This window comes from Felis catus, chromosome D1 (assembly GCF_018350175.1).
Source record: "Felis catus isolate Fca126 chromosome D1, F.catus_Fca126_mat1.0, whole genome shotgun sequence".
NCBI lineage: Eukaryota > Metazoa > Chordata > Mammalia > Carnivora > Felidae > Felis > Felis catus.
In genome coordinates, this window is record NC_058377.1 from 53,353,585 (window position 1) to 53,375,392 (window position 21,808).

Below are 21,808 nucleotides of genomic sequence, written 5' to 3' on the forward strand. Positions count from 1 at the left end.
GGGGAGGAGTGGCCTGCAGGTTCCCTGAGGGTGGGAACCCTGCCTGGAAGGAGGAGAAGGATCCTGGTGGGATCCCTGGAAAAGGAAAGCAGAGAGGCAGGGAGTCCAGCCTGGCTAAACCAGAAGATGATGCTATGGAAATGACCCTCCTTGACCAACGAGGAAACCAAGTCAACTTACCTAAGTGAGTGAGTGTGTGTGTGTGTGTGTGTGTGTGTGTGTGTGTGTGTAATATTAGTGCTGGAAGGGACTTGGGAAGTCATCTGAGCCAGTTCTTCCATTAAAAAAAAAAAATCTCTCCTTCACTCTAGCTGGCCTGGCCCAGAAGAGCCCAGGCAGCCCCTTTGTGTGAATTAGGAAATGGTACACCTTCCCTACCCAAGTAAACACAGGAGCCCAGCCCTGTTAACTGTATGTCCTCGAGCAGTGAGCAACCTGCCCAACCGTATGCAGTATCCCTAGAATAGAGACTGAAAGTGGGTGTCTCTGACTTCACAGCACTCCCTGTGCCCCTAACCGTACCCTCCACCATACCAAAACCCCCACCACACTGAACCCTGCCTGACTCTCTCAGAGTTTCCTTGTATCTGAGAGCTTAACCACCCATATTCTAGAATTTAGTTGTTGATATTATTTACACACAAGCATATACAAATTAACAGACACAGGTATACTCCCGTGAGTAAATGTGTCCTCTATAAGCATTCAAAGATGTTACTACTTGGGGTGCCTGGGTGGCTCAGTTGGTTAAGCGTCTGGCTCTTGACTTCACCTCAGGTCATGACCCCAGGGTCGTGGGATTGAGTCCCCTAACTGGGGCTCTGTGCTGAGGCTGAGGATTGAGATGCGCTCGCTCGCTCTCTCTCTCTCTCTCTCTCTCACTCTCTCACTCTCACTGTGCCCCTCCCCCCCTGGTCACATGTGCGAGCGCACTCGCTCGAGCTCTGTCAAATAAAAATTAAGATTAAAATTTAAAAAATGCACAAAGATGTTACTGCTCATGGCAGAGCGTGTTCATGCAGGGCAGGAGGTCCTCTGCACCTCACACAAGGGATGGGATAGGTTGACACTCCTGTGGCTCATCACCTACCCTGCCTCTCTCTCCTCACACCTTACCCCTCCACCATGAACTTCGAGGTCCCCACACAGACGGCATTTTTCATAACTCCTTCTCATTGTGTGATCCCTCTGCCTGGCGTGCTTCTCTCTCACTCATTCCATCCAGAAAATTCCTGCCAAGCTGTGCTTTGGCAGTGCTTTGCGTCTCCTCTCCAACGCCTTCCTTGACACTCCTCCTCCACCCCTCCTTTCTCTATATGACCCATGTCCTCTGTGGATTTAGCATTTGTGGCGTGCCTGGCACCATATTGTACTTGGGTTTCCATGGCAGTTCCTCACTAGACCGTGGGCTCCTGACGGTGGGCCCACAGTCTAACCCATCTCTGTGCCCCCTGTGTGCAGCACGGCCCCTGGCACATTGAGGAGGCCCCGTTTTGGTGAATGCCTTAGCCCTGAAAGAGGAAGGGAGATCCTTCACAGCCCAGGCCCGGAAATATGGCCACAGCTTAATAGCCTGGGAAAGCAGGGTCAGGTGCTTTGCTGACAAAGGGCCTGTCTCAAGGTACCCTGTCCCTGATCTCAGTGTCACCCCTCTGAAGTCAACACACTCCACCCATCCTCTGGGATGGGGAGCCTGTGAAGCAGGGCAACCTGTCTTTGGCCAGAACTGTGGAACTCACCTGAGACACACAGCTTCATAGACCTGACAGGGTCTCTGGTCTCCACGTCAACTTGGGGATCCAGGAGCCCCAACGGACAGCTCTTTCCTCCACTAATCCAGCACTGTCACCACCTGGTCCTACTCAAACTGTTGACAGGGAGAGGTGGCAGCTGCTAAGACAATCCCCGTGACCCATCCTTCACCAGCACACATTCCCCAAGCACCCCCTGAGAGCCGGGCCACGGACTCTAGGCACCAGGCCAGAACTTAGCCACGCAGGCTTCCCAGTGTGCTGCAAACGAGTTATAGGGGGACACAGTTATCGATCTCCTCTGTACCGGGTAGTTAGAGGTGGCACTGCCAGGCCAATATTACCCTCTTCTCTGTGTGCTGTGAGTTGGTGAGGGTTGGACAGCTACTGTAGCAGGTTTGCAGCAAATAAAACCTCATCCTACCCTGAAGGTGGGACCATCCTATAACGCAGGGCTCTGAGAGTGATCAGCATGGAGATGTACAAAGTGTCTTGTCTGCAGACAGGGCGGACGTTATTACTTCTGCTAAACCGGTCACAGAAGACTTTACAGAAGAGGTGATATTTCAACTAGGCTTCAAAGGAGAAGTAGGAATTCACCAGCAGGAAATGTCTTTCGGGCCAGACCACGGAAGGAGGCAGGCAGAAGGCAAGGGAAGAAGTCACAACAATTTAGCAGCTATATTAGGTACCGGTGGAGTGCTAGGTATGGATTGTCTCATTTAATCCTTTTTGCAGCCCTCTGGTTATTCCCCTTTTATGCCTGAAGGAACTGAGGCACAGAGGAGCTCAGTAATTACCCAGAGCCACACAGCTAATAGTGGCAGAGCTAGGGTTCAAAACCAAGCTTTGTTCCAGAGAGGCCATCATCTTGTAAATATCAAACTTAACGTTCCTGAGTACCTATTATTTATTTGTAAGGCACTGTAGGACACTTTCCAAATGTGGACTCATTAAACCCTCTCAGCAACCCTTTGAAACCTTTTACATGTGGGGAAACAGAGGTTTAGAGGGGTTGCCCAGCTTATCCCACTCCCTTGGGGGGCTGGGCTTTGAACCCTGGCCTACCTGCCCGGAGCCCTCTCCACGGCCTCTCAGGCTCTGTCAGCCTTCTCTCGCCTTGCTTTCCCGGCTAGGAGCCTCCTGGGATTATTCCCCCGGAGCTCAGTGAGAACCACCGCCTCGGAAGCCCATAAAATGAGGCTGGTTCGCATTCAGGCTGAGCAGCTCACTTCACAGGGCTGCCTCTGCCCACCTAGCAATTAGGCCGTGTCACCCCAAGCCTGCCAAGAATGCTTCATAAATACTTGTGCCCGGCCAAATTTATTGGCGAGCTATATTAATCACATTTTAAAAATAAAAAGTGAAATAAATAATAAGTGGCAATATTCTGCTTTCATAAAAACCACCTGCAGCTCCAAAAGGTAGCTGGCACCTTGCTTTCTTGAACTGTCACACGTCCCTGCTCACTGCCATAAATGTTAACATCCCTCCTTAGACAGATAACCAGCTCTGACAGGAATCCACAGATGTGTGCAAAGTGAGTCACTGCTACACCGGCATCGTCAAATGGAGACGGTGGAATTATCCCAGGCCTGCTGGGTGGCGGGGAGGAAATTACCAACTGTGAGTGTTTTCCAGGCCGCGGTGGGGGAGGGGCAGGGAGGGAGGCCGGGACAAAGGGAGGACGGAGAACAGATCCTCCTCTGGACACACTCACCAAGTGGGAACCCATTTCTGGGCCAGGTGCATGGTGGTCACCGGGCCCAATGGCCAGTGTCACTGCCAGCCTGGGAGCACCTGAGGAAAGAGGAGAGACGTTGTATTTATCGTGTGATTAATATTTTTACTTTTTCCGATTACAAAGTAATACCACCTACATGATGTGTCCTTCTGAGGATATAACATTTGGAAGCACGTGGCGCCCTTTTGCCCCTTATTGGTGATATTAATTTTGATCACATGATTAAGACGGCATATCAGTGATATATGTATATTCACACACACACACATATACACAATATATAATGAATCATGGATCCATATATTAAGACATTTACATATATATGTTGTATATGTGTGTGTGTGTTGTGTGTATGGAGAGAGAGAAAATGAGAGATTTCTATTAAGGAATTGGCTTGCACAACTGTAGGGCTGGCAAGTCTGAAATCCACAGGGCAGGCCAGCATTCTGGAAATTCAGGCAGGAGTTGCTGCTTCAGTTTGATGTGCAAGGTAGAATTTTGTTCTCGGAGAAACCTCAGTGGTTGTTCTGAAAGTCTTTCAACTGATTGGATGAGGCCCACCCACATCGCTGAGGATAATCTCCTTATTTTCTTAAGGCCAACTGATTCTAGATGTTAACCACATCCACAAAACGCTTGCACACTGTCAGCCAGAATGTTTGACTGAAGAACTGGGTACTACAGCCTAGCCAAGAACCCATAAAACTAACCATCCCAGATGGTTTCCAGTTCCCCTGTTGCCAGATTGTCCTTTGTAATCAGTAAGTATTTTATAGGGAGATACTTCAAGGCTATGTGAATATCCTGTTCTTTATCAAACCTTCCCCCCCCCCCCGTCACCCCACCCAGATCTACTACTGATTCTTGCTGGAATCGTTTTTACTAGGACAGTTATATGAAATGCTTTCCCTGGGAGAAGGGATCTGAGAACCTGGTGTCAGGACCCAGCTTTACCACTCAGTTGGTTCTGTGACCTTGGACAAGTCACCTGACTTTTCCCAAGCCAGGCTCACCCTTGCTCAAACAGGGATGACAGCACTTGACCCAAAGTCTTGGAGCACTTACTGAATGTACCAAGAAAGCGCTTCATAAATGTTTGTGGCATTGCAAGCATTAAGTGGACACATCCATGCCTCAGTGAGGTAATAGCTGATCTTATTTCGGGGCCTTATTGGTTTGGAGAGGGACCTGAGACCACTGGGAGGGTTCCTTCAGCAAAATCATCTTCTTTACCATCCTCATCGTGGGATACAGTGTCAAACTCTGCCATTAACATTGACCCAGGGAACGTTGACCCCCTGTGACAGGATACATCATCTGAGAAACGTTCCCAGAGCTGGCGACATTCAAGCTGAGTGTTGAAGGACAAGGCTTGAATTCAGACAAGAGAGGACAAGTATTCCAGCTGGAAGAGGGGCATGGGCAGTGGAGAGGGCGTCGAGAAAGGGATAAGGAGAATGGCTAGTCTTGAAGCATGGGTGGGCGCTATTAAGTTTTCCAAAAGAATCACAGAGGGAGTTGTCTATTTGTATCCTTTTCCCTGCCATTGCTATTATGATTGTGATTAGCATTACTATGTCAAGTCATGTGTATGTACGCTCTTGTAGACATAGTCGAAAGCAAGTCATTGTTCTGAAGCAGCATGGCGTGGGGGTTATGATACGGACTCTGGGGCCAGACTGCTTAAGATCAAATCCCAGCTCCGGCAACCTAGTGTTTGCAGGACCCTGAGAAAATTGATTAACCACTCCCTGCCTCAGCTTCCTCATCTGTAACGTAGGGGTGGGAATCATAGTAACTTCCTCATAGAATTATAGCGATGAATGAATGAGTTCATGTTTCTTCAGGCCTTAGCATAGTGCTGGTGGGCACAGAGTAGATGATGTGTACTTGTTTGATAATCAAGAAAATATATTTTAGATATTTACTCGTTGGTCAAAAACTTACTGTTTTCTTTAAGCTGTGCAACAACGTATCGTTAATGCTTCCATCTCTCGCCAGTCTGCTTACATTCCAGTTTACTTGGCTGCCACAGTGAAAGGTAATCCCTAACCTGCTGCCAAGGAGAGAAGCAGAAGTTGGGGATCAGAAGATGGGAGTTCTGGTCCCATCTCTGCCATTACCCTGCACTACAACCTTGGACAAGTCACTGTCTCTGTCTCAGCCTCAATTTTTCTATCTGTACAGTGGGGAAACTGAGCTGGACGATCTCAAAGAGCACCACCAACCCTACCTCTTGAGTGGTGGTGACCTTGCCATGGCTCTCATTTCAGGGACAGGCTGGGGACTGGTGTCCATCAAGCAATGACTGTACACCAGGCGCTGTGAGGCCCCCTCCTCACGTGCTGTCCTGTGTGGTCCTCACAGCAACCCCGCAATGAAAGTGTGTCATTTTCACATTACAGTTGGAGACACCAAGGCTCTGGGAGGTCAGGTGGCCAGGCTGCTCACTCCGCTGACATGGAGCACAGCCGGGACCCCAGTCTGGGAGTGCCCATCCCCACACACCTCCTTTCTGTTAGGCTGGCTTCCTCCCCAGCGGGTACTCAGCAAAGGTTTAGTGGAGTGAGTGAGTGAGTGAGTGAATGAGCAGATGCATTCTTGCTCTGTTATGTTTGGGGAAATTTCTCCTCCTCCTCCTCCTCCTCCCCCTCCTCCCCCTCCTCCTCCTGCTCCTCCTCCTCCTCCTCCCCCTCCTCCTCCTCCCCTTCCTTTTCCCCCTCTTCCACCTCCTCCTCCTCTCCTCCTCCCCCTCCTCCTCCTCCTTCCACTCCTCCTCCTCCTCCCCCTCCTCCTCCTCCCCCTCCTCCACCTCCCCCTCTTCCCTCTCTTCCCCCTCCTCCTCCTCCCCCTTCTTCTCCTGCTCCTCCCCCTCCTCCTCCTCTCCCTCCTCCCCCTCCTCCTCCTCCCGTTCCTCCTCCTCCTCCCCCTCCTCCTCCTTCCCCTCCTCCCATTCCTCCTCCTCCTCCCCCTCCTCCTCCCCCTCTTCCCTCTCCTCCCCCTCCTCCCCTCCCTCTTCCCTCTCCTCCCCCTCCTCCCTCTCCTCTCCCTCCTCCTGCTCCCCCCTCTTCCTCCCCCTCCTCTCCCTCCTCCTCCCCTCCTCCCCCCTCCTCTTCCTCCTCCCCCTCCTCCTCCTCCTTCCATTCCTCCTTCTCCTCCCCCCTCCAACTCCCCCTCTTCCCTCTCCTCCCCCTCCTCCTCCTCTCCCTCTTCCCTCTCCTCCTCTTCCTCCTCCTCCCCCTCCTCCTACTCCAGGTAGCTACGCTTCCTGCCTTTGTCACTTACGAGCTGTGTGACTTGGAGCAGATGATTTAACTTTTCTTGGTCTATAAAAGAGGGAAAATAATTCCTACTTGATGCAACTACCTTGAGGGTTAAAAAAGAGCTCAGCTGAAACACGAGCAGAGTGACTAAATTCTAGGTAATTGGAAAAGAAAAAGGTGACTTCTTGTTTGCGGTTGTGTGAATCAGTGGTTTTCAGATTTTCATGGAAAAGTAAAATTCCAGTATAAAGTTGCCAACTTTGTGTTTTGCTAAGTAAGCCAATTAAATAAGAGAATTCCTAGTAGTAACTAGAGTGTGCCCAGCCCTGAGCCGGTTCTCCCAATCACCCAGCTGCATGATTACCTCACTGGTGCAGAGGGCTGCCCAGAATCAGCCCTTTACCTGTCTGGTTTAGGTCAGTATCTGCCAAAGTGAAGTTTAGGGTCTCCTTTAGGTGGGCCCCATAAGACTGAAGCTGGCTAGATGGGAGAAGAGGGGAAATGGGCATTTACCAGGCTGGGCTACTTGGCAGGCCCCTCCGGCTCTACCCTGATACAATGGAAAAGCTTCTGAACTAGGAATCAGAAGGTATAGATTCAGCCTCTCCCCTGCCTCCTGTTTGCTCTATGAACGTGTCCTTTCCTGCCCTGAGCCTCCGTTGACCCATTTGTGACATAAGGGTTACTGTAATGACCTTGCTTGGCCAACCTCCCAAGGCTGTTGTGAGGATCCAGTATGTGTATCATAGCCTGTGCTGTGCTCTTTACATATGAAGGATCAGCACCACTGGTATCTGACAGCAGTGAAGGCAGTTGAGGCCAGAGCTGGGAGGGGCAGGGAGAATTGGATTCTGATGGTGTAAACCTACAGGGTGGGGCCATCCTTTGTTACTGAGTTTCCACATGGGAGAATTGTACCCAGTGTCAGACTGGATTTGTCTGGGGACACAGACGATATGAATTGCAAGGAAGCAGCGACACAAATGGAGTTCCAAATGAAGCCAAATAATTTTCATTGGTTTTACACTAGCTATTAACTACGTTGAGAGGGAGAAAAGAGTGATTTCACCCTTTTGACCTGAAATTGGGGTTAGTTGGTAGCTCACACCTGTGCTATATTAAGTTGTGGGTTCAGTCAGGGGTAATTACAGAATATAATTATGAACTGCACTCCACTGGCATCTGCATGTATATATCTACATGTTTCAAGATACAACCTCTCAAGATAGTTCGACCTTCCTAGATAGTTCATTTTTCACAAAGAAGGCCTAGCATAAGCCTGCTACAATCAAGCCTATAATGGATACACCAGGAGGCTATTAGAAAGGACTTAGGACCTTCACAGGGCTTCTGGGTCAAGTGCTGGGTCCCTGGGAGACTTTATAAATCTCTCCAATTAGACAGTGGTAGTGGCCCAAGTGAGGGAGATGGGCCTGCTTCTTATCTTTTCCTCAACTCCCTCTGAACCTTGTAAAGTTCTTGTTCGCAGGAGGATTCCTCACCTGAAAAGTGTCCCGTTTTGACTGTTTACCCGAAGTCCGGTAAAATGTACACACCCTCTGACCCAGTAATGGCACTTTAATGGACCTGAGTGACAATCACGCAAAGATATTTATTTGCATGGAGATGCTCCTTCGCAGCCCTGGAGGACTGGAACCACCTAAATGCCACTTGTAGGGGCTGGATAAGCAAAGGGGGGTTACTCTATGCAAGGAAGCAGTGGACCCTCCCTAAAAACTGAGACAGCCAGCTAAGTAGATAGTTGTGAAAGATATTTATGATGTAGTAAATGGCGGTGGGGGGGGGGGCGGGGGGACAAGAAGATTACAAAGTAATATAAAGAGGTTGCATCTTAAGAAAAAATGAAGTGATGTGTGTGAGCACACACACACACACACACACACACACACGCAGAAAGGCCTGGAGGGATTGCCATGTACTGGATGTTAGTTGCAATTCTCTCCCATTAGTGGGGACATGAGGAATCTATTATTTTCTTTATGGGTTTTTTTTTTTCGTATTTTCGGCTACTCACAAAAATTTCTTGAGTCCCTGCTATGAAGAGTCCTTGCTTTGGAGAAGCTTACAGTCTTGTCGGGAAGAGACAAAGAATAAAAAATACACAACTAGTTCCAAATGCTGATAAAGGCTGGGAAGAAAAACAAGATCATTAATTTGAGAGACACTGACTCGGGAGGAAAGACCAACATCGGCTGGGCTGGCAAGGGAAGGAGGCCCTAGAGAGGGACCATTTATTTTATTTTATTTTTTAAGTTTTTTTAACTTTATTTGTTTTCGCAAGGGAGAGTGAGAGAGAGCACAAGCAGGGAAGGGGCAGAGAGAGAGAGAGGGGGAGACACAGAATCCGAAGCAGGCTCCGAACTGTCAGCACAGAGCCCGACGCAGGGCTCGAACCCACAGACTGTGAGATCATGACCTGAGCTGAAGTCGGACACTTAACCGGCTGAGCCACCAGGTGCCCCTAAAGGGGCCACTTAAATGACACCTGACAAATGAGAGAGAGACACCAGGAGAAATCCAGGATAAGAGTGTTCTAGGAAGAAGAAACAGCCAGTGCAAAGGCCCTGAGATGAAAAAGAATGTTGTGCAATAGTCATGTATTTATTTCTATAATCAGATAAAAAATGTTATTCAGATACCTATTTGATCCATTCAAAAACTCATAGGACACATGTGAATGCTCCTCTTCTGGGGACCAGTCAGAGAGCAGTTGGAACAAGAAAGCAAGGAGCTGTGGAAAGTGCCTTCCATGTGCCACCATTGACTGATTCTCTAGAAGGACGTAGCCCTCGAGGCCAGCTCATGGGCCTTACCTTCCCTGAGGCCGTTTTCCTCCTTTACATTTTGACATTTCTGAGCGCGGAAATTGTGATTGTCATTGCAATCAATGTGTCATTTACACATTGCGTTTTATTTTCTCTTCTCAAAGAGGCTGTTGCTGAATTGACGATGATTCTTACAATTGCTGGCGTCTTCGGACTGACGAAACACAGTGATAATGTGGCCATAATACTAAAAGGACCAGTCTTGGGAAATGGAAGGACCTCGGTGGAAGTCAGTGCTTCCTCCTAAAGGGGGGTGTCGGGGGACCATGAGGATGCACTGTGTTTCATGGATCTCTATGCTCCCAGAGCACCAGCCGTGGCCAAGCCTGGTGCAGGGGACCAGGGGACCGAAATGCTTACAACACGGCCTTGGTCCATCCTTGGGGAGCAACCAGAAAGGGAGACAGGCCTGTAACCAGGCAAGTATAACCCTATTTGGTAAATGCCAGGGCGAGGAGAGGCCCTGGAGGCTGGGGGAGCCAGAGGTGGTAGCCTCAATCTGTGCTTGGGTAGGTCAAGCTTCTGGAAGAGCTTCCAAGGCAGACAAGGCAGGAAGAGTGTTCAGAGTGGAAGGACACAGGCACGAGCCAGTGTATGCAGGGAATTGTGTGGAATGGTGGCTGCAGGACAGGATGTGCACAGAGGACACCCCTCATCTGGAGATTATGCTGGGCCTTGACGGTACGTCAAAGGCATTGGAGACCTGGAAAGATTTTAAGCCAAGAAATGACATGGCTACGTGCTATGTTGTCCAGTATAGTAGCCACCGGTCACAGGTAGCTATTTAAATTAATTGAAATTAAATAGCTCTTTTAAAAGCTATGAGAACACCTGAAAAAAAAAGTTAAATTAATGTAAACTCAGTTCCTCGGGGGGTGCCTGGGTGGCTCAGTCAGTTAAGGATCAGACTTCAGCTCAGGTCATGATCTCACGGTTTGTCAGTGCAGAACCCGCTTCGGATCCTCTGTCTCCCTCTCTCTGCCCCTCCCCCACTTGTTCTCTCTCTCCCTCTCAACATAAATAAATAAACTTAAAAATAAAACATAAATAAAACCTCAGTTCCTCAGCCACACTGGTCACATTTCCAGTGCTCCACAGCCACGTGTAGCTAGTCGTATGTAGGGACAATGAATGCAGATATAGAACGTGTATCGTGACAGAAATTTCTCGCGGACGGTACTGCCATAGAATGATCACTTGAGGAGGGGTGGATGGACAGATGGACAGACAAAAGAAGTAGCAATGACCACGATGCTTTCTGTCTGCCAGGCACCATCATGTGTTGTGCTTCCCATGTGTTGTTTCTTGAGCCCTCATGACACCCCCCAGATTCACATACAGGTCCACCGAGGGGACAAGGCTGTAGATCATGTGTCAGCATTTTCCAAGCCTTTAGCTAGCTCAGCTCTGGCTCCTACTGGACCCAGGGTCCTACCGCTTGTAATTTTGAAGTGTTGGAGCCTCGGCTTGCTGTAAAGGTCTCCATCTCACCAGCCCACAGTTGGCCAAGAGGATGCTAACTGCAGATCCTCCAAATTCCATGATGAACACTATGCAGCTTCGCCAGAATGTCCTTCCAAGTGTCTAGCCCAGCTTTCCAATTGATGACTGCAACTGTTGCCTATTTCTTTCTGGTTAGCTTTCCCCCTCAGGACGTGAAAGCTATATCATGCTAATATTGGGTTTACTCTATACGAGGCACTGTTTCAAAAGCACTTTACGTACTAACTCATTTAATCCTCCTAAGAGCTGTGTGAAGTAGCTATTATTTTCCCCATTGGACACACGAGAGAGCTGACTGAGTTTTAGAGAGGTGACGAAGTTTGCCCAAGGTCATACTTTGTCCCACAAGTCAGTGATGGTGTTGGGATATGAACACACACAGTCGGGCATGGAGTCGGTCCGTAGCCATGGTGCTGTGCGGCCTCTCATCGTAAATCTTGTGGATCTGGAAGACAGCTGCTAACTGTACTTTCCACCTGTTTTGGCTGGAGTAGTATGAGAACTTGATTCCGTTCCAGAAAACCTTGGCTGAAAGTTATGCCCAGTCATAATACAAATGCCTCACATTTTGGGGGGCACTTTATGTCATTTTTAGAGTACTTTTCTGCCAGGAGTAGTTACGGTAATAGTCATCCTACAGTCACGCTGTGTTTTCTGCTTTACAAAGCACCTTCATTTGCATGTTCTCATTTAATCCTCACACCAGCCCTGGAAGGGAGGTGAGGCGACGAATATCGTTGATCCACGTAATACAAGGAGCCCAGAGAAGCGAAGGCACCTGTTCAGGATTACTCAGCGCTATGGGATGCAGCTGCTTCTTAAATTCCGCTTCCATTGCTCAAGAGCCTCTCGGCCTTGTCAGTAGGTTTCAAAGTCAAGTTAACACAAGGGTTGTAAAGCCGTGACCCTGTGTGCCAGCCCTGGGGTATGCCGAGGTCAAGACACTGTCCAATAAATAGAAATGCTTTCAGAGTAGTTTGAGACTTCCACTTACATTCCTTAGATGTTGTAGGAGACACCAAATCCATAGGAAAACTTGTTGAAATCTGCTTTTTCTGTGTCCCCCTCTCCTGCACTTACAGACATCAGCTTCAATGTCTCTTTTAAAAGATTTCTATGAAGTCTTTCCATAATTATACTCTTTCATAGTGACAAGTATTTATAACACATGTGTACAATTAACACGTGTTTTCAATGTTTATTTATTTTTGAGAGAGAGAGTGTGCGTGCGTGAGCGTGCATGAGAGCGGGGCAGGGGCAGAGAGAGGGAGACAGAGGATCCGAAGTAGGCTCCGGGCTCTGAGCTGTCAACGCAGAGCCCGATGCAGGGCTCAAACCCATGAACCACAAGATCATGACCTGAGCCCAAGTCGGACACTTAACAGACTGAGCCCCTAGGCGCCCCACAAATGTGTACAATTTAAAGAATAATGATAAATTCTCGTGTTCCCTCCCTACCAGCTAGCTTAAGAAACAGAACATGAGGGGCGCCTGGGTGGCGCAGTCGGTTAAGCGTCCGACTTCAGCCAGTTCACGATCTCGCGGTCCGTGAGTTCGAGCCCCGCGTCAGGCTCTGGGCTGATGGCTCAGAGCCTGGAGCCTGTTTCCGATTCTGTGTCTCCCCCTCTCTCTGCCCCTCCCCCGTTCATGCTCTGTCTCTGTCCCAAAAATAAAAAAAAAAAAGTTGAAAAAAAGAAAAGAAAAGAAACAGAACATGATACTATCTTTGAAGGCCTGTGGGGCCCCCACCCCAATCTCTCATTTCAGGTAACTGTTCTCCTGCACTCATTCTCTTGCTTTTCCTTGTCTTAGTCAGCGTGGGCGACTAGCAAAATACCATGAACTGGGTGACTTATAAGCAACAGAAATTTATTTCTCACAGTTCTGGGGAAGCTGGGAGTCCAAGATCAAAACCTTCTGGCAGATCCATTGTCTGGTGAGAGCCCCCTTTGTGGTTCATAGATGTATTTTTCACTGTGACCTCACATGGCTGAAAGGGCAAGGCGGCCCTGTGGGGTCCCTTATAAGGGCACAGTTCCCCTTTGTGAGGCCCCACCCTCGTGACCTCATCACCTTCCAAGAGCCCCGCCTCCTGATAACACCACAATGGGGATTAGGTTGCAACACACAAATTAATGTTAAGTTCATAACGTAGACCGGGACCGCTTTTCAGCCCTCTCTCAGCAAAATACCCCCCCGCCCCCAAGCCACCACCTGCATGCCTCTTGCGTTTCAGTCCTTGAGCCTTGCCATGCACCTGTCTGCCGTGACCTTTCCTGGGAGTGGGAAGGGGCCTGGAGAAGAGGGACCGAGGCCCCAGGCAGAATCCCTTTCCAGTTAAGGAGAGTGGAGGGCTGGGAACTCGTGCACACCCCTGGGGAGGAAATGGGGAGCGCATCCTGTTAAACCTGTTCATGGGAGTGGTATTGTCACTGTGTCCCCTGGAGCAAGCCCCTTCGCCACGTGGACTTCTGAACTGGAAAGGGACTTGCGTGGTCTAGAGTTTTCTAAAATTGTCGTTCCTTCTACAAATATTTACTGAACACTTACTGTGTCCCAAGCAGTGTCATAGGTGTAGGGGTATGGTGGGAAACTCCCTGATCTCAAGCAATTTACTGTCTTGTCCATGTTCCACCACTGGCTCTGATCCTCCCTTCATTACTGTTACTAACCTATTCACCTGTAAAGGCTGGAGTGGGGATGAAGTTAGATGGTAAATCTGGAAGTGCGTGCATCCTCAGACATCCTGGCCAACACTGCTGTGATCCCTGCGATCCCTGAAAGGAGAGGGGCTAGGCTCCTGAAGGGTCTGGAGCTTCGGGTACCCACACCTGTGGTTGCCCTGATCTGCCACCAGATGTCACTGATGTGTAGGAGGGGGCAGGGAGCTAAGGGTGATGAGGTTTTTGGTTTTTTGGTTTTTTGGTTTTTGACAGAGTTGTGAAAAGTGCAAAACTAAGTGCTTACTGTGTGCTATAGATGCTGTTCTGTCACACTGGTGATGTTAATTTGATGTGCGCAGAAGCCCCCACCCCCATTTTACAGACAGGGAAACTGGTGGAAAGGAGGCAAGTGGCATTCTCCCTGCTCCATCTGAAAGAACCAAGTAAAGGTTGCCAAAGGGACTAACATCGGCCCTGGTATGAAAGTGGTCAACCCGGTGGCCCTTTACTGCTGCTAAAATTCTGTGGACAGTGTCTCCTGGGGGCAGCAAATGGCCGCACACACGCATAAGAACCAGAGTGCTCTGTAATCATTAAAACCCATATGGGTGCCCGTGAGGGTTGCAGTACAGGTGTTCATTAGGCAGATACAAGGGTACAGAGTGACAGGAGCCAAGTTGTGGTCGCAGGCTTGTCTGTGTTGTCTGTCAGATATGTGGGAAACAACAATGGCCTTTGCCCGTTTGAGCTTGACATAAGGATTAAAAAGGTCTCCAAGGACCCAGCCCCAACCTTAAAGAGCACATAGATGCACAGGCTGTCAACTGTGAAGGACTCTAGTCCAGGTCCTTTCTAAATCCCTGGAAAGCTCTGATAAAAAGTTAAAGGGGAAAGTAGATGAGGAATTAAAGTTAAATTCAATTGGTAAAAATCTGCATGTAATAGTTCCAATTCATAGGTCCAATGATGCCATTGTCCATCCCTTCATTCTCCTTCCAGGGGAGCAAGGTCCTGTGGGAGAGGGAATGACCAGTTCAGGGTCACACAGGCAGAGAGGACACCAAGTCTATGACTTAAGTGTCTGCAGATCTTAAATTCATGGCATGAGGCATGACAAGTCAAAGGGCATGACCTGTGAGATGGGTTACTCCACAAGGAGACTTCAGGGAGGCCTTGCAAAGGAGAGGAGGGCTGGTGCAAAGGCACTGGGGCTATATCCCCAAAGAAGAAAATCCCAGCAGCACGTTCTCAAATGCAGACCCACCAGGAGGGGAGCCCGGGTGCTGCCAGAAGCACACCATAGACACCCCCTGCCCTGCCCCAGGAATGGCTGAGGGATGAATGAAGCTGCTCATACAGGAGGCGGGAAGGCCCAGGGGCCCCAATGGCAAGACTGGAACATTGCTGTGTGATGTCTGAGGCACCTGCAGCCACAGGGTGAATTACCAGGAGGCAGTCTTTAGCTCAGCAGAGTAAATGCATACATTCGTACCAATTAAACAGTTTATAAAGCCTTTCTTACAGGTTTCATCTTATTCGGTCCAGACAGTCACCCTTGGAGGGAGTTTATATCCCCATGTTACATCTGGGGAAAGTGAAGTTCAGAGAAGTTCACTCATTTCCCCAAGTTCAGAAGCTGGAATTAGAACCTGGGTCTTTCTAGCTACAACCAACACCATGTTCTTTTCACACTGACATTGTCTTGAGATAACGAGGATGATGTTCATGATGTTTTCAATGGCTCTGAGGTAGGACTTGGAAGGTCTGAGCCCAGAGAGGGCCTGTCACTTGCCCAGCATGGCACAGCTGGAACTGGGGAAGATGGGGACGGATGCAGACTTCCATCTGTCGGCCTTGACCCCTTTCTGCTCCTCTTCCTTGTGGGAGTGGTGAGGCCCTCCTTCCTGGAGGGGTGGGAACAAGTGTGAGATGCTTCTCTGTCAAGCATCTGTCCGGCTTTCCCCGCCTCCTGGGAGAATGGGTGGGAGTGGATGGTAGCCGAGCCCCCTGATTCCTACCTGGGGAGTCTCTGACTGTCCTGAGTGGAGCACAGCACACAGCCAGGTGCCTTGCTTGAAGCACATTCCAGGGGAGTGATGAGCAGAGGTGAGGGAGGAGGCTGCCAGGAGCAAGGGGCCTGGTTGGGAGAAGGGTCCTGGGGGCAGAGCTAGGGGGTTGGCTTTGAGGACAAGAGAAGCCGGGTGAGAGTTGATCAAACAGTGTTTGTGAAAGATGATTCCCACGGAGCTGGGAAGTGGGGCGGAGGAGACACAGGAGACTCACATGGAGGCTTTTGAAGGTGCAGACACAGGGGTCTGGACAGACCATCCTGAGGACGGGCGATTCCGTGAGTTGAGAATAATCCCTGCACCATGAAAATTACGCTCAGCTCTTTGCAGGGGCTATGGGATGAATACTTCCCTTCCTCTCCTTGGGCCCAACCTTTATGCTACCAGTTTAGTTTATCTTGAGCCCCTGTCTTGTTTGTTTCACTAAATTACCTGTATATTTTTATGTTTTATGTGGGTGTGGTTGGTCTGTTAACGCAGATGTCCCATCCAGGCAGTGTTCATTTATGAAGGCCTCTTACCTGTTTCAGATCTGGTTTCAAAGAAAAAAGGAGCAGGTGCACGTAAACCCGATGAGGAATTTTGGGGTGAGAAATACTGTGTACTGTATCCCCGAGGTTGCCAAACGGTGTTGAGACAGAGCCAGCCGCATATTCAGTCTCCTGTATCATCTTGGAAATGCCACCCCAAGTGTTGATTTTTCTCTTCTCAGCTTACAGGGCAAAATGGCGTTCCCTTTTTCTATTTATTTTTGGAGAAAGTTCAGGAGGAACAAGAAATTCCTTTAGCATATTTTGAAGAGGACAAAAATACAACCTGCCTTTTGTGCGGGGAAAATGTGGGAAATGTCAGTTTCCAAATGTCTGTGCTGGAGGGAATGAGCTGAACTCTGAGGCTTGGTTCCCGGGCGCCAGGCCCAGGGGACGGGATGCCTGGCAGGGGCTGAGCTGCCCCGGAAAGCTGGCGGGTGGTTCATGTTAGAAAGTGCACGAACAACCCTGGGTTCCTTCCTGAACCTCCAGGGTCACGGACTCCAGTGGTGAAAAAGAACCTGTCTTTGTCAACCTTACAGGCCCAAAGGAAAAAAAAAAAAAACAAAAACATACCTGAGGATCGAAAACCTCTGTAGCTGGTTCACCCCGTCAGCACAGTGCAGGGAGGAGGCATTGGGAAGGGAGTGGGATCCTGGGCTCTGGGGTCTTCAGATCAGCACCGCCGATGAGCAGCCTGCTCTGCCCCCGCCAGCCCACCTTTGTGGTTCCCTCATCTGTAAAATGCAGATAATAGGGCCCCATCTCAAGTGATGTTGTGAGGACTACATGAGATGACAACTCTCATAGGTACTTTTCACTTGGCATATATGGAAATGTTAGTTATTGCTATTATTAGATTTATCAATGAAATTTTACTTAATCACACACAGGAACAAATTAAAAATGTGTGTGTGTGCATCTTGGAATAATTGTTCTTCCAAGAAGAGGGGTTTAAATGTGTGAGAAAGGAACAAGTATTCCCCTAGAGGCTGGGATATCCTGGGAAATTTTCTATAAGTTGCTGAGACTGTGTCTTCTCGTTGCCAGAATATTCTGAAGAACGGAGAAGTCAGCCGGTGGGCCAGCTGTTGACTTTACTGGGCTGAGGATCCATATGTTCCGCTGGGTTTGTCCTTCTGGCATCCCAGCCTTGGGGGAGGGAGGTTGCACTTCCCAAGGAATGGCTGCCCTGGGTGTCGTCCAGACAGCTGCTTTGCTGTCCTGAAAAAAAGATCACAGGGGAGGTCTGAAGCACATGGAGGGGAAGGGGAGAGTCGGCGCTTTCCTGGTTCGGGTGGGCCTTGCAGGCAAGGGAGCTGCAAACTGGGGGGCGGGTAGAGGGGACTCCCTGGAGGCCTGGGCTCTTGGACTGATTGTGTTGATGAGCTCCATCTGGAAATTTCCCTCGTAACAACAGCGGTTTTACCCAACGCTTTGGCAGTGCATCATCCGGGTATATCTCCATGTTAAACAGCAGGCCTTCTTCATTGACTGTGGACTCAGTGTCGGCCCCATACTGCCCATCAGAGGAAGCAAAGCGATGGTGACAGGCAACGTCTGTCCACCGCTTAGCAAAAGCTGGTGTCGTGCTACATGCTTCCTGCGGCTGGTTCTCATCACAACAGGCCCCTGAGACACACGGGCAGCATCCCGATTTTGCAGAAGAGGAAGCAGACTCAGAGAGGTCGAGTTGCTTCTAGAAAGTCACACAGCTGGTAAGAAGCCATGTTGGGATCTAGACCCAGGCTCTGACTGTAGAATCCATGCTTGTGACATCTACCCTGATGTGAGTCACCAGCTGGCAGAGAAGCAGAGGCAGCAGGTCGTGGGGCACATCTTAGACCTTCACAGGGCGAACCAACACTGGCCAGTCATTAGAGACTAGATGCTACGATGGGGGCATACGGGGCTAGGAGCAAATACAGCGGGACCCCAGTTCTGCTACTTACTAGCTGTGGGCACTAACCCCTCTGGGCTTCTGCAAATCAGGTAAAAATACTTACTTTGCCGGGTTCCTGAGAGAAACCGTGAAAACTGGCTGTCCTGGCACCTCCTTGGTGGGTGTGTTTGCCTGGCAAGCAGAAGTGCGATTGTTTGGAACTGCAGAAATAGGCTTCAGTAAGCAGTGGGGAGTGTGCTCCCCTCCCGTGAGGAGGGCCAGGCCAGTCCCTGTAGGGGCTGCAGGCCGGAAGACACCTCAGGAAGTCACCCTGCCCACGGCATTCCTGGCAGGCTGCAGGCCCAGATGTCCACCCTGGCAAGGGGGCTCATTTCATTTTACCGCTTCCCAGGGATGGATCAGACAGTCTCTTCTCGCTCATGCAAACTTATGAAAGAGCTTGGGAGAATATAAAGAAATGCATCCTTCCTATGAGATTAATAAGTGGTGAGTGTTGTTCTTTGATTGTCAAGAAAGACTTGCCAAGCATGGGGCACTGTGCATTCTGCAGTCTACAAGAAGCAGGGATTTTGATGGCAGACCTGGGTTCAAATCCAGCCCTGCTGCTTACTACCTGGGCACATCACTCGACCTCTCTGAACTTACGCTTCCTCCTATAAAGAGGGGAGAGGCACAGCTCCCTGGAAGGGTTGCCATGAAGACTGGAGCCAAGCCATAGGGCAGCTTCTGTAGGCTGAGCTTCCTGACTGCATCTGGACCCCATTTCCAAGAGTGGCCAGGCCCTACTTTTTCGCCCTGTCTCCTCATCTTCTATTGGGCAGGACCAACAATGCCCAGGCCGATCCAGAGCTTGGAGAGAGACACATCTGCCACCAGGTGCGGCTAACTCCAAGCCATCACGTGTGCAAGAAAGAACAGGCCCGGCCCTGAGCCGGGTCTGGCCTCCGATCTCTTGACCCAACCCTGGACTGTTGCACAGCTTGGAGCTGGTGTGCAGGGACTGATCCGGGACAGCATGGAGCCGCCAGCAGTCTCGTAAATCAGGCCTCAGCCTTTGAAGCTTCCACAAGCTCCCTGGGAGAGCCTGAACAGCTTGATCTTCTTACAGCAGGAGCTCGTCCCCCGTGGTCTGGAGTCTCCAGGGGTGACTGGGGCCTGATTTACAGAGGTCTCTGATAACAACAGCCCAGCCTAGGAAGGGAGGCCCAGGAAAAAATGAGTTTGCCCTATGACCTGGCCTCCCAGGCTAGGGAGACAGTCAGAACTACCCTGAAGGGGCCTGCCTCTGGGCCTATGTGGGCAATGCCCACCCACCCCCAACCCCCACCACTAATGGAATTTGGTTCTCCTTTGATGAAAAGATTCATCTCTTCCCTTCAGAAAATAAAGAGGGGAGGAAGTGCCTTCAAACCTGGCACCCTAGAGGAGAGAGGCATGGCAGACGGGCCTGGGTTTGGAGTCAGATCCGGGTGTGTGACCTTACACAAGTCTTTTCGCAGACCGGAGCTTCAGTTTCTCCACGTGACACACGGGACTAATAAGCGGCATGGTGTAGAGTTGGCATGAGGGCTAAATGAGCTAGCAGATGTAAGGCACGCTGCCCAGGGACCAGTGTACCGTAAGCCCTCAGAGAACATTCTCTCCCCTCCTTTCTTCTTCCTCAACCCAAACATCCAGGCTGTCTGCCTCCGGACCCCATGCTTGGATCACTGGGCAGGGATGATCCCTGTACCCTCTCCAGGCGGGAACCTATGGATTAGTCTCTGATTAACCCAAGCTTCTGAACCCATGCTTTCCCACAGCCCTTTCTGCCGTGATGGGAATGTTCTGTGTCTGCACTGTATCCACATGTGGCTTTTGTACTTTTGAAATGTGTCTGGTGTGACTGAGGAACTGCATTTTATGCCGTTTTAATTTGAAATTTTAATCTAACCAGCTGTGCGTGGCTAGTGGCCACCATGTTGGACAGCACTGGCCTTCCATGAGGAAGACCTGACTTGGCCTGGCCTTGATTCAAGTATGTGACCCTGGGCAAGTCATGTCACCTCCTGCACTCTCAGTGTCCTTATCTATAAAATAGGGGCTCTTGATAGAACTAAATGAGGCAAGAGATGTGCCTCATTCAGTAGACACACTCATGTTCATTGTGATGAGTTGGTGTTTATTGAGTTCAGAGCCGTGGAGGCTCTAAGGGGAGACAGCATGACCCCTGTCTTTGGGACAATTGTGCAGATGAGATTTGCACCTATGAAACAGAGACAAGGGGATAGTTCCAACCCCTTCCCCAGCTTTTTCTGCTTCTAATCTGTTCCCACCTGGCTGGGGCCCCCCTCTTGTTTGCTCCAAAGACTTTCCACATAGGACCATAACTACCTGTTTGCAGTATCAGCAGCTCCCCGTACTTTTCCATCTTAGCAGCTTGACCCTCAGAGTTTATCATCAGACAGCATCTGGTTAGAGGCTGTAGCCACCACACAGGAGAAGGAGGATGGGGCCTGGAGTGGGGTGGGCACCTCAGGAACTGAGGAAGTGAGAAAGGAACGTGGATCCACTCCACCATCCTTACAAAGTGATTGTTCGGTCCTCATACCTGTCGCTTCATGGTCCCAAGATGGCCACCATGTTTAAGACAAGAATAAGAAGGAGATGGGTTGTGTCCCCTACAACACCTCCCCCCCCACAAAAAAAGAAGCTTCCTCTGCCAGTGGACTTCCTTTGTCGTCTGGTAGCCAGAACTGGGTCGTATGGTTATCATTAGTGTAAGGGAAGCTGGGAAATAGAGCATCTGCCAAAGAGAAAATGGGCTTGATTGCCTTTGCGAAATCATGATATGTTGCCTGGGGCTGAGCATGTTGATTTCCCAAACAAAACTGGGCTGCCTTAGCTTGGGAAAGGGGGTGGAGAATGGTTCTGGGGTTGGCCACTTGCAGTAGTCTACCTCAGTGGTATAGCACTTCACAGTTTACTAAGCACTTTGATTTGTGATTCTGTTTGAGCCTCTCAAGTTTGTAAGACAACACAGGGATTGTAAATCCCCATATTACAGGTGAGGAGAATGAAGGTCTGAGAAGTGGGGTGACTTAGCGGGGCGGTAAGCAATAGACCCCAGTCCTCCAGACTCTCAAAGGTGCCTCTTCTGAGCTGAGAGGTTGACCTCAGCTGAGGGCGGGGAGCTGAAGTCACACATCTTTGTGTCCCAGATATCTAGTTCAATAGCCTGGCACAACATGGACATTCGGTAAATGTTCCATGGATATATTAAGTAATGAATTTCCTTAATTAATTAATTAGTCCTCATGCTGTCACTGGGGACTTTGATTAATTTATTCACTTGCCCCCTGGTGCACAGGATGGGAATAATAGCACTTGGCCACCGATTACTTGCTTTACTGACAAAAGAGGAAGATCATCCCTTTCCAGGCATGCCCCTTTGGGGGATGATGATCAGGTCTGATGGGAAGAGAGATGAGGAAGGGGATCCAGTGACCAGTTGCCCAAAGAGCAAAGGCACCTGGATCCATTGGCCTTGAAAATGG

General features: G+C 49.8%; 1 protein-coding gene and 1 long non-coding RNA gene across 14 annotated transcripts in view; one reads left to right on the forward strand and one right to left on the reverse strand.

The window, feature by feature from the left end:
* Positions 1 to 21,808, forward strand: part of TENM4 (teneurin transmembrane protein 4) — a 744,941-nt gene that overhangs the window by 313,681 nt on the left and 409,452 nt on the right. The gene's annotated exons all lie outside the window — the stretch shown is intronic.
* On the reverse strand, positions 816 to 13,310 carry LOC111556513. 5 transcript variants are annotated; one of them, XR_006585772.1, is made up of 6 exons: positions 12,988 to 13,310; positions 8,794 to 8,907; positions 6,781 to 6,821; positions 5,443 to 5,548; positions 3,472 to 3,551; positions 816 to 3,349 (listed from the first exon to the last, which is right to left on the reverse strand). It is a non-coding gene; the product is annotated as an uncharacterized LOC111556513 (long non-coding RNA). The 5 variants fall into 5 exon arrangements; XR_006585771.1 differs by having other exon boundaries at positions 816 to 3,346; positions 5,443 to 5,551; XR_006585769.1 differs by having other exon boundaries at positions 816 to 3,551.